This window comes from Passer domesticus, chromosome 4 (assembly GCF_036417665.1).
Source record: "Passer domesticus isolate bPasDom1 chromosome 4, bPasDom1.hap1, whole genome shotgun sequence".
NCBI lineage: Eukaryota > Metazoa > Chordata > Aves > Passeriformes > Passeridae > Passer > Passer domesticus.
This window is the reverse complement of record NC_087477.1, coordinates 43362588-43375482: the sequence shown is the minus strand read 5'-3', so window position 1 is coordinate 43375482 and position 12895 is coordinate 43362588. Positions and strand designations below refer to the sequence as shown.

The following is a 12895-nucleotide window of genomic DNA, read 5'->3' as shown; positions in this document are numbered from 1 at the left end:
CTAATACACATGGAAGGAAGCATTTAGCCTGGATAAAGAAGGAAAATGCCTTCAGGTGTGAGTGAATGTGAGCTGGGAATTTTTTGACACTGTGAAACATTTAGTCACTTATCTCCCTTATCGTCTCAGACCCTCTGTTCTCTACAATCCACATTCTTGTTGCTTGCACTGGTCATTCTATAACACACCCTATCTTTGGACTGAATATATCAAGAGATCACTGTGAAAAGAAAATGAGATTTAGTGCACTAAACTCAACATATATTTCCTAGGTATCCTTTCAGTAAAAAGTGTTGAAGAAGTGGAAGAAGACAACTTTGGTTATTCCTATGGCCTTCTTGAAGCAAGAGAAAACAAACCCTATCTGTAGCAGTTGTTCAATGCAGTTTGAAATAATTTGAGACTGTCAGCTTTCAGGTAGTTCCCACGTGTGCTTACAGTTTCTGAAGTTTCAGTTTTTAACAATGTTTTACCAGATTGTTTTGTTTTGTTTTGTTTCCCTAGGCCTAGCACAGATAAACAATTGGACTGAGAAAAGAAATAGAGGACCTGCAGAGACCTTAGAATCCAGATAAGATTCCATAGTTATTTTAGTGAAAGCTTTTATTCCTAGTTTGTGTAATTTTTTTGCTGTCTGCATCTGGAATAATTTTCTAGGAAAGAGATTCATTTTCCCAGTCAGTTTGTTTTGTTTTAAGATTTTTTTTTGCTTTGTGCTATTTTGGAAAAATAATAAGATGCAAGTAGGCTACCCTTATCTGAAGTGGCTTTATAAGTAGGACAAAGTCTGAATCTCAGCACAAACTTGGACAAAAGTAAAGGTCCTATTTTTTTATTTTTATTTTTAAGTTTTACAGCTGTTGGTATTATGTAACAACACAATACATGGCTAAATTTAAACACAACTTCAAATAAAAAGGGTAACATTAATTCTTTTGTACCTTGCCTGATTTTAAAATAAACAATTGTGAAGCTCAAGTCTTTCTTTTCTTTTCTTTTCTTTTCTTTTCTTTTCTTTTCTTTTCTTTTCTTTTCTTTTCTTTTCTTTTCTTTTCTTTTCTTTTCTTTTCTTTTCTTTTCTTTTCTTTTCTTTTCTTTTCTTTTCTTTTCTTTTCTTTTCTTTCCTTTTCTTTTCTTTTCTTCTTTTTTTTCCCCCACTGTTTTTCTGAACTTAGCTTTGCAATGCACTTGCAAATATTGCAATAGACTCTGGCATTGCAACAACAGAAGTGTCTTTTAAAAGCAGACTGTCTTTAAAAGCAGACTGGTGTCAGTTCCAGTCTGCCTCTGTTCAGTAACAGCAAGTGCACAGATCAGATGCAGGGTTATATAGCTACACAAGGGTGAGGACAGCAAGAAGTTAGTTGAATTTTTAACTCCAGAGGATGTTTGGACTTTAGTTTCTGGATGCAGTCAGGTTAGGTATCTTGCCTGTGCTCCCTAGACAGTTCTTCTGTTCAGTCTGATGTCTCACTAGAGATATCAACCCATTCTGTAAGAGAGAAACCCTCCTGTTTTCGGTGTGCTGTTGTTGTTGCTCTAGGCTATGACAGAGTAGAGCTCTGGGCTGTAGCTTGTCCTATATTTTTCCACTACCTTGTGCTAGTGATTCACAACATCTTTGCTGTCAAAAAGCCACAGTTTTTAGTGGGAAAGCATGAGACACAACCGGGTCGAAAGGAGGAGAGGTGATTTAAACAAAGGGCTATGACATATCTCCATCTGTGCACTTCAGCTGTCACATGTGGCCTCCTGGATGGGAACTAAAAGTGTGCTAATAGGCTGCAGCATTTATAAAGTGTACAAACATTTTAGAAATGTGCTTCTTTTGATGTATGACTTGCAAAATATTGTAGCAGCCTTGAAAATGCCACAATATGAAAAAGAGAACTTCTATGCAAATTATGGGGAGAAAGTACTGAAGGGACATGGAGACAAAGGAAAAAAAGGAGGTGGCAGATTTGTCAGCCACTGAAGTAGCAGATGACTGGGAAGCATTGAATATCAAAAAGGTTAATTAATTCTTATAAGTATTATCTAGAATTTCATTAGATTGTCTTATTTTTCTGTTTTGCAATCTTGTCCTCAGGAGCCCTCTACTTTGCTAAAGAAAGGAGCATTTAAACATGTCAGGTTTCAGATGCAGCCAAATGAAAATGGATCTACTAGAAGTATGTACTACCTCAGGGCTTAAAACTCAAGAAAAAGTGTTCTGTTTGGATATTTCTGGGTCCTGAGATGTGTTTCAGTAATTTGGGAGCCTTGCCCAAAGGACAAGTTTTGTACCATTGCATGTTCTGTCATTGTAAACTTTCTCTGGTGGACATGAAGCAGAACTGTTTTCTGTAGGAAGGCAGTACACAAAAATTACCTTATCAGAATTGTTTTTAAAAACAAGTTAAACATTTCTCTGGCTAACCACAACCTGTATGATTTGGTATGTTAAGGGGTTTAGGTAGTGCAACCTTGTGTGTTTCCACAGTGTACTGTCAGCAGAGCTAAAGTGAACTCTCTCTTGTGCTAGGCATAAAACAGACTCTACTCTGTGATGTGGGCTGAAATGTCATATTTAACCATGCTCCTACAGCAGCTTTACATGAGGATTGCCAAAACATGTGGGGGTCACTAGAATATGACACTTTCTTTTGAGGTGCAAGGGTTAATTGAAACATTTCATAGAAACACAGAATCGTTAAGGTTGGAAAAGACCTCCAAGGTCATTAAATCCAACTTTTGACTCAACACCATAATTTCACCTAAATCAGAGCACTAAGTGCCATGTCAGAATGTTTCCTGAATGCTTCCACGGATGATGACTCCACCATCTGCCTGTAGAGCCCATTCCAACACCTAACCATCCCTTTAGTGAAGAAATTCTTCCTGGTGTCCAACCTAAAGCTCCTCTGGTGGAGCTTGAGGCTGTCCTCTTATCCTATCGCTTGTTGCCTGAGAGAAGAAGATGAGCCCCACCTGGCTGTGACCTCATTTCAGGCATCATAGAGATTGATAAGGTCCCCCCTAAGCCTCCTTTTCTCCAGGCTTCTGCTGCTTCTCAAAAGATTTACTGTCTACAGGATTCACCAGCTCCACTGCCCCTCTCTGGACAAGCTCCAGCACCTCAACATCCTTCCTGAGGTGGGGGGCCTAGGACTGTACTTGATGCATGGCAAAATATATTAAAGATTAGGGGAGAAAAACATATAATTTTTTGAGAAGATATATTAAATAGCTTTATCTGTTTAATTTTTCAAGAAACATTATCTTGTTTGATATTTGCTCAGCCATGAAAACACTACTAAGAACTGTTTGGGATATAGCATACACTGTTCCTCTTAGGAAGAGGAAGCTGCAGCTGATTTGGCAAGATTGGTATGAGATGTAAATCTGAGATGTAAAATTGCTGCTAATGTGGCATACAATCTATCTTGTGCATGCACCACCAATAATAGAGCTGCAGGCCTGATAGGCTTCAAAAGGCAGTTCAAATGGCTCATGTTTTTCAAGTAGAATTTTTGACAGCTATTAAGGCAGCTAAACTGCATTTTTAGAAGAGATTACATTTCATTGAGATTTTGTTTAGCTGTTTTCTTATGCAAGTAAACAAGTATTGTGTTGCCAGGGTTGCTTAACCACTCCTCTGATGATAGAATGACTTATGAAAATCTGTGATTCAGGCAAGATCTTGCAAAGGTTTGTGACATCTCATGCTTACTTAAAAGGAAAGACTGATATATTTTTCAGCACAGTTGACACTTGTACAAAAATAAGTTTTTGTGCCCTGCTACTGAAATGCCCTGTAATGGCCACATTAAAGTCATCACAATGGCATGACTATGCTCTGTAACTGTGAACAGGGAAATTGCTTATCTGAGGAAATGGATTTTTGTCTCAGCCTATTCCAGGGGAAAAAAAAAAGTCCTTAAACTGATGAAGCTCACTCTGATGCAGAAAGTGATATATGTAAGTTAACCACTAATTATTCATTCTAAACACACCCTATACATGGGCATAAGGAATAATAGGAAATTATCCTAATCAGAAATTGGATAGACTGCAATAGCATAACACAGAATGCAGACTGAAAGAATTTGGGCAGCCTGGCAACACTTCTTTGCATTCCTTATGTTTCATAAATTATTGAATCATATAGCAGCAACTTACTGGGCTGAATTTACCAGAATTTTATCTGTGGTTAAAAAATATTCCACAATCTAGTTCAACAGAATGAAGCAGCATTCTAATAATTGCATAACCTTTAAAACAGACTAGTAATTTAAAACCAATTAGTATTAGTGGCGTTCTCCTCCATGATATCAGGTCTTTTTTTAATTTTTAGAAAATTATAAGGAAGCAAAAGTTGTTAATTAGTAAGTTTTTTCTGACAAAAGGAAAACTTAAAGACTGCTGCTATATTTTCAACTACATTATGTATATTCAGAGAAAAATGGAGAAAAATACACTGAAAACAAATCAAAATTCTTTTTATAACAATGAAAACAGTATAGAATAAATTTAGAATATGCAACAAACCAGCAGGAAAATGACAATGTGGTTTCTTTCTGCAGAGCACAGTGACAGCTACAAGAAGCCTTTCTTGCTGATACTGATCTTTGCTTCTCTCTCTTTACAGCCATCCTTTCACTTTGAATTCTGAAAACCAGAAACCTTCTCCCACATTAACTCTGGCATAATGGTAAGCAAGGGAGAGCTGTCCTCTTAGCTTAGAAACAGCCCTGAAGGAATGCAGCCACCATCTGATGCTCAGCAACACTCAAACTTCTCCAGTCCATAGCACAGAAGGAAATTGTCACTAGCTGCCAGGAGAAGATCAGGTTTATTTCTCTGCAGCACGACCTGGTTGCAATTGTGAAGTTTGACCAATATGAAAAAGTATGGAGTTTATTTCTTTCTCAGTTGAGCAAAGTGTGCAAAAATAGATGTGATGTCAGGGTATGTCCAAAGATACCTATTATTTTATTTTGTATCCTTTAAGGTCATATTTTTGATCAGGAATTTACATGGCTTCTAGGATCCTATCCCCAACTTGCTTTTCTGTATTTTGTCTTTAACTGACATTACCTCACTAAAGCTTTAGAAGCTCTATCAAAAGACACTTGCACAAATTGCTGGTGCCTGTGATGGCATGGAAGTCTTGTGCTGCAGTGAGTTGCCTGCCTGGGTCATGTAATTACCTAAATGCTCTTTACCTTTCTCTCAAAGAGTAAGGCTTAATCAAAAGTAGTAGTGAGTTGTCAGTGGTCAATAAGTTGTGTTTTGAGCTGGCCTGGTTTTCTCCTGAGTCAAGCTATGTTCACGAAACACTGAGTTTTATTCCATTTCATCTGTGATTTAAAATCTTTGGAGGATTGAAAAGTGGTAGTTTAAAGAAAATTAGCAAAATTGGTTTCAGTGAAATACCATGACCTATGAAGTACATGTTGAATAAGATGGACTAATTTCTTTTTTTCCTGGCCTCAAATGTTGTGAAACTATAAGGCAAATAGCATAAGCAGTTTGACATTGCTGTGAACATCATGATAATTTTTGGAGCTCTTTCCCCATGTGGCAACCTTCATACTCACTAACTAAAACCAGTTAACCCAAATCTAGCTTCCATTAAAAATTCACTATACAGATCTTCTAGGCTGACACTTAGTGAGAAGAACTTTAAAATATTTTTTCCATTTAAAATTATTTGATACTTATCTCATGGCAAAAGACTGACATGGTATCTAAGCTTTAGATGACTGTTTAAAAGTTACCTTATCAAAGGCTAAGCTGGCAACATGCAAAGGATTTATTTTATTTTTCAGGATGTATTTATTCTTTGCATCTCACTTGATGGCTCTGCTCACAAGAATTTTGTTTCTTGAGATGGGTGGAGAGGATCCCAAGCTAACTTGGGATTGGTTGTGAAACCAAAATGTGCTTGTGAGCAAACACAGTGCAGTGACTCTAAACTCTAACTTTGCCACTGTCAAAGAAAGTGCACTTGAGTGACAGTGAACAGTCAGGTCAGTCTTGTAGCAGCCTCTCACCCACCTGAGCTAGCAACCAGGGGCTGTGACCCTTAAATGGATTTTTCCATTCTCTTTGACCCTCGAATGGGGCAAATTTCCATAGCAGCTTTCAAACTAAAGAATCTTACCAGACTGTGTAAAAGGATATAGTTTCTTGTGGCTAAAAAGGAAATTTTAATATGAGATTCTGGAAGACTAACACAAGCTGAGCATTTTCATGCAAGTAGAAAATTATACAAGTGAAGTCTTCTGTTCCCTTCAGGATACCATAGATTACTAGCATTTCTTTATCAGAAATGCAAGTGATAAGTCACACCTTAAAAAATATGTTCAATCTTTCTGCAAACTCCACTGGATGATTTTGCAGGCAACATTTTAAATAATGAAAGCTAAGAGTTTGGTTGGAAAAGTTGCTGTTTCATATTCTACTTTGTACTCTGGAGCAATGATACTTAACTGGAATCAAGTAGGTCTTTACCTCAGCATGACTAGTGTTGCAAAATTTTGAGTTTTCTCAAAAGCCTCACCTCCTGAAACTGTAATTGCACAAGAACCTCAGTTTTCTAGGTCTGTGTTGGAATGAGAAAAGAGAAAATATAAAGTGAACATATCCCTGGAGGCAATTTCCTATTACTTTCAAACCAGCACATTATCATTTCCTGTATAAATTTTTTTAATAATTCACTTTGTTAACTTTTGTTAATCATTAAGCTGTTTGGAAGTTCCACCAGCAGACGAGCATTATATGTGTCATATCAAAGTGTGAATGGCTTTTAATGGTTAGATCAATTTTCCAACCTCACTGTATTCAGCAGAAGCCAACTACAGCTGGAACAGAATATATCATCACTGAAATAGTTAGAAATGAAATAATCCAAATACTTTATGATTGCAGCCAATCTGGAGCTGAAATTCAGGCAGCTGAAAAATCTAGTAACATATCAGTCCCTTACAAAAGCAGAATTCTTCCAGTTGGGAAAAAGTCTTTATAAATGCTGATGTGTCTGGGAGGAACACATGGAATCAGTTGATAGTCCCAATCTATTTAAAGCTTTTAGCAACTGGAAACTTCTGCAAGCTTCTACTTGTGAGCAGTTGCAACAACAGTATTATCTTTGAGGAGCTTGTCTCATGGTGACCCTATTAGTTGTAGGACTTGAAAGTTTAAAAAAGTGTTAAAAAGTTTTTAATGTAGCAGCTGTATTTCAAGCAGATCAATGCAATCCCTTTTGTATTGTCAGACAGAGGTGTATAAAACATGCCTTAATTAAGCCACATGCTTAACCCAATTCAAGCCTGCCTTTAAACAAGCTCCAGCTTGCAATGCACATAGTCACCACCACAGGCCTGGTGTCTGAAGTGAGAGCTAACCACTAGGAAATGGATAGAAACATGACAATCACGTGCAATTCCTGTAGCTTGGGTGTCAGAAGCCAAACTGTAAGGGAGGAGTCTCTGTCCACTTGAGATCTGTACCCTAAACCCTCCCCAAACTGTAGCCAAGATACAGGACACTGAAATTATTTGGTTCCATAATGTCTGTTATGATGACAGCAGCTTTCCTTGGAATGCAGAGAAGTTTTGCATCTTTATGCACTGGACCAAATTCCAGGGGATGAAGGTGGGCAGTGGAGTACCAATGATGTGTTCTAGAATAGTCCTTATTCTGCTCAGAGCACTGCTATCCTTTTGCTTATTCCATAAAAATTAATTAATAATACCAGCCTCTAAGGTAAACGACAGCTCTTTCTTTATGTTTGTATCAAAAAAGTTTGCTCATCTCAGCAGTCAAATATGATATATTGTTTTGGACTTTGTAGACAAATAATTTTGAGTGCAGTTTTGGTTTTCTTTAAGTAAACACGAAGGAAGATCTCTCTAGGGTAGGTATTGCTTTTATAATATGAAGATAATTTTACATATCTATGTGCAATAGCATCAATAAGCTGTGTATTTGTTCTTTTTAAAAAATACTATGCTGAACAGTCAAAATATATTGTGTTTTATGTGGAATATGATTTTTCTCATAATGATGGACTGAGGTCCATCTAATCTAATTTTGCCATCATTTATAGTATAATTTCAGTGGAATGAAAATGACAACCTTCACTCTCATTTTTCTTTCTGAAGATCTTAATTTCTTTGTAGTGTTTTTGTCTTCCTTTTTTTTTTTTTTTTTTCCTCCGCTTGATGATTTGTATTTAATAGGGCATTTTACTTTTGAATTTTCCATTCTGGTATAAATACTGTTGATTAATGCTGGAACACTGCCAGACAAGCTTGCAGTAGAAGGGCTGTGCAATTCTTAAATGTTCTGCATAAATATTCCTGACATGGAGCCCACTCCTCCTCAGCGCAACTTCCACTGAAGCTGCTGATCAAGGGAAGCACTGGCCATCTGTGATGCTAATGTGAGAAGTGTATTGCTATGTTTTCTAAGAAATATAATTATCCTTTTGAAAAATAAGGTTCTGATACAGCTTGGGAATTTTTTAAGAAGGAACTGCACAACACAGTGTGATATTTTTGCAGTGTACAGAACTTATGGTCTTGATTCCCAGTTACTGTTAAAAGGGTGATAATTGCTAAATGCCTTCTGTTACTTACTTCCTCTCTTCTTGTTAGCTTGGTTTGACTTAAAGACAGTCCCAGTGACGTCTTGGCTGAAAAGAATGTAAAATATGGCAAGTGGGTGTTTTGAATTAAATGGTTTTGTTTTCCTAAAGATCATTAAAGTATCTGCTAGCGCATTCGAGGCTTACCTAACCCCATTGAAAGAACTGAAGTACTTTTGTAACATCTGGTTGAAAACACATTTACTCAGGTCAAAGATCAGGTGATAGAGGAAGCTGTGGAAAGTATTGAGTTAATAAATACACCTGCCTTTTAATTCTCGTGTGACTGTTATTTTATAAGCCAGTCTTGGAAATGTTGTGCTTCAATTTGAGTAAAGTCAGTCTGTGTCAGGAACATCACCTGATGTATCCATATGAGTCCTTATATGGCCAGTATGACTCTGAATTCAAACATTTCCATGGATTTCCCATTCTCATCACCTCATTTCACAATACCATGAGGTGATTCCAGAAGAAAAAAATTAACACAGTCTAAGTAAGAAACTAATATGTCTGAATAAATATTGTATATCAAACCTCCAGGTTTTCCATTCTTGCCATCATATGCCTGCAGAGTCTTAATCAATTTTCAGGAGTGGGAAGTGAAAAAACAACAGTTAAAATATGAATGTCCAATAATACTTTTTAGCAATACAGCCCTAGCCTGTGTTTTTGTTTGTGAAAACAGCATAGCTGATAAAAATCATAGGAAGTTTGGTGAGAAGCCTAAGGTAGAAAACGTATTCTATTGCTGTTTTCTGTGAAAAACACTTCAGCAACCTTACCCTTTCCTCAAACTCTCTACTGCTATTTTACTTCACCCCACCCCACTTTTAGGGACAGGATTAATTGATAAGGATTTTCATACAGGCACAGTGAGGCATGAAGAAATAACATGGCAAGAATCGCACAGGTGAGGTCTCAGATATCTTTGAGGAGGATTTCTGTCCTCTGCATGAACAGTAGAAACCTCTGTAGCAGCTGCAATAGGTCAGATGTTGAAGAGCAGCTGGCAAGTGTTCAAACACAATCCATACCTAAGATAAAGCAATGATAGTCAAAAATTGGAAAGTTACTGAAGAAAAAGCAGTGGATTAACAAAAATTGCTTTACAGCAAAGCATGTTTACGACCAGTGAGTCTAGCATAGGTCCAAAATCAAGAGACTGCTCATTGGAACTCTGTATTTGAATCACATTTTGGGGCAGTGACTTATGAGAGTTCCTCAATAGAAGGTGTTTGCAGTTGTTTAAAGTACTATTAAATTAAAGCACCATTTACTGGACCTGAATTCTGATCCATTCCAAATTATCTTTTCTATGCCACACATTTTGTAGGAGTAATATTCTGACACAGTTCCTACAGTTTTACTACATGTATGAGCAAAATTATCAAAGGAAAAAGAAATGGACTATTAAGAGTGCAAACTGGAAAGGCATGAATTACCTCTGATATGTGCTGAGCACCCCATAACAACCTTGAAAGAAAAAGTACTGAAGCTACCTGGTTTCAGGTAGCTGCAATATCAAATCTTCTCAAGCATGATTTGAACTACACTCAAGGGAAAATTTTAATTATGCTCTTTATGCATTTTGCCCCATGACATCAATTAATATTGACAGAAGACTTGTGCATGCATGCCGATCATGGACGTCATCCTGTCACTTCATGCCATTACTAAGAACTGGTGTCTGCTGGAAACAGGGCCTTCTGACTAATTCTGTTAGTGGAAAAGGTTTTATTGTTACTACATTAAAAAAGTCATTGTAATGTTTTTGTCTGTAATGACAAGGCAGCAAATGCTGCTCAAATGATACAGAACAGCCAAGTGCTCAGACTTTATTTCTTTTTATATGGACAAGTGGACACAGTTTAGCTGTTAATACCAGTTAGCATAGCACAAGGCCATTCCAGTGTAAGAGATAAAAAACCCCTATGATTTAATTGGAAACACAATTATAATCCATAAATATGTCTAATCCTTTCTGAAAAGTATAACTGCCATGCCCCAAGTAGAAATTTTCACAATCTGCACTGGAAGCAGATTTGGTTTTTCCAGCACTGAAAGTAGTTTAATGAAGTGACAATTGCAGGACATGACACTGAATCAACCTTATCTTTAGGTGAGAGCTGGAAACATACTTTTTTGGGGGAAAAATTGAGGAAATTTTCAAATGAAAGAGAATTTGGGAAATCTGCTCTGTGCCTCTGGACAACACTTGGCTGCCTTGGGAGGGTGAGGAGGCAATGGGGAAAAAACTTACTCTTAGACTCTTTAAAGAGGGAGGAATTATTATTATTATTATTACTATTATTATTAATATTATTATTAATATTATGATTAGTAGTATTAGTATTAGTATTATTAATTGTCACCTAGATGTCCATTTAGAGCCTTTAAAAATTTGTAGTAAAAATGTGTGAAAGTCTGTATTAATAAAAGGCATAATATAAAATCATTACTCTGACCAGCCAATAGAGAAAAGTAATCCTTCTCTTTCAGAAGCTGTATTTGCTAGACAAGTAACTCCTTGAGCATGATACTCAAATATTCTTATATCATGTACTCCATTCTCCTAAAAGGAGTGGCTATATCTGATTCAAGCTTTCGTATCCTTTTCTTCCTTGGCTGAGTCAGATGTACCCTACTAGACTCTGTTTTTAGGTTATTTAATATAATTGAAGGTTGGGTGACTATGTGTGTGACACATAATCAGGGCCTAATAAATAGGCAGCCTGTTTTTACTGGCCAGATTCCCAGGGTGCAGATCAGTGACATGCATTTCACTGCCTTTAAAGTCTATTTAGGATCAAATAAAATTCATCCTTGCATAAAGGTGCTGTGCAGATGCTTTTGTGGCAGCGATGGCTCTTTAGATCCCAGAGCAGTAGCAAAAGGACAGGCAAACTAGCTGTGTGTTTAACATCCTTCACCCTCTGCTCACCTGCTGGTCCACCTGAGTGCTTGGCTCTGATCAGCTGCTTGGAAAAGGAACTTCAGGGTGCTCATTCTTCTGCAAAAGAAAAAGACATCTGAAAGTATGCAGTGGATGATTATGAGAAACAGTCATTGGGGCTTCTCATTGAGTTTTCCTCACAAATTTTCAGAATCTCTACTTTGAGGAAAATCAGCCTTGAGTCACTGTGGATGGCTGTCAGTGTAAGAGGAAAAAAACAGACAAAAAGTTACATGCATTTTAAAATAATTGTTGAGATTTACCTTTACTGTGCATACTGTCCAGTTATAGAAGCCTTCTCACTCTTTACCAGCATTTATGGGATGTTCCTCTTTCAAAAACAAGGTTTTTAAAATGGCAAGTAGAGGGCCTTAGCCCTCAGGATTTCAAAGCTCCACTTTCTTCCTACACTTGTGAGCAACTGCGACGTGTGAATTCCATAGTATCAAGTATCCCTGCTGTTGTAGCAATGTGTCTTACACTGCTAACAATTTACACATGAGTATCTCCTTTGCATATTTGGAAAATTGAAATACCTCCAGAAAACATTATGAAACCTTTGTTTTCTCTTAAATAAAGGCACATATAGTGACATTTTTTATTTCTTGTGGAAGGCAATTTTTTAAACTCTTTGAAATCTTTGTCTTTATAAAGATATCACTAAAGTAGCCAAAGAGTTTATGTTAAAAGTTTCAGAAGGGAAATTTGCATTGCGCATAGTCCATTAGAAAATCTTTCAATTTAGATAGATGGAGATTTAGGATTTTTCGTTATTGTATTAATTTAGATAGTAATAGTGTATCACAATGGGGATACATATTGCACCTTCCAAAACCAGATTTTCCAAAGTATTTGTCAAAGTATCTGAAAGCCTTGCTAATTTCAGTTTTCCAGTGTGCTCTAGAAAGAAAAGTGAAAATCTGTAAAAGCAGATATTATTTTCTTGTCTGCCTCAACCTAAATTTTTGGGGACTAACCTGGTCACTTTTTGCTTTTCCACTACAGGTTCCAGACCTCATATAGGCTGTTGATTCTGAATATTCAGCACTGGTTGCCTGTGGGAAAGTCACTGGTGAAAAATTTTACACCAGCTTGATGGTGAGCCCTTTGAACTGCTGAAGTCAGCATTTGATATTCTTTGTAATAAGACAAAATTGTTATTAAGTAGAAGCTGGAAAAAATGCAATGGTGGCTAAGAATGCAAAGGATGACCTGAGGAGCTGTAGGATGCTCAGTCTGATATCAAGGTCAAGCAAAGTAATCAGAAATGCTGCTGTGGGATATGAAGATTATTAGCTGAAGAA

General features: G+C 36.9%; 1 long non-coding RNA gene across 1 annotated transcript; it reads right to left on the bottom strand.

Annotated features, from left to right (window-relative positions):
* Positions 1-6397: 6397 nt before the first annotated feature.
* Positions 6398-9650, bottom strand: LOC135299981 (uncharacterized). Its single transcript, XR_010361831.1, has 4 exons — positions 9504-9650; positions 8783-8869; positions 8628-8683; positions 6398-6589 (listed from the first exon to the last, which is right to left on the bottom strand). It is a non-coding gene; the product is annotated as an uncharacterized LOC135299981 (long non-coding RNA).
* Between the last annotated feature and the right edge of the window lie 3245 nt (positions 9651-12895).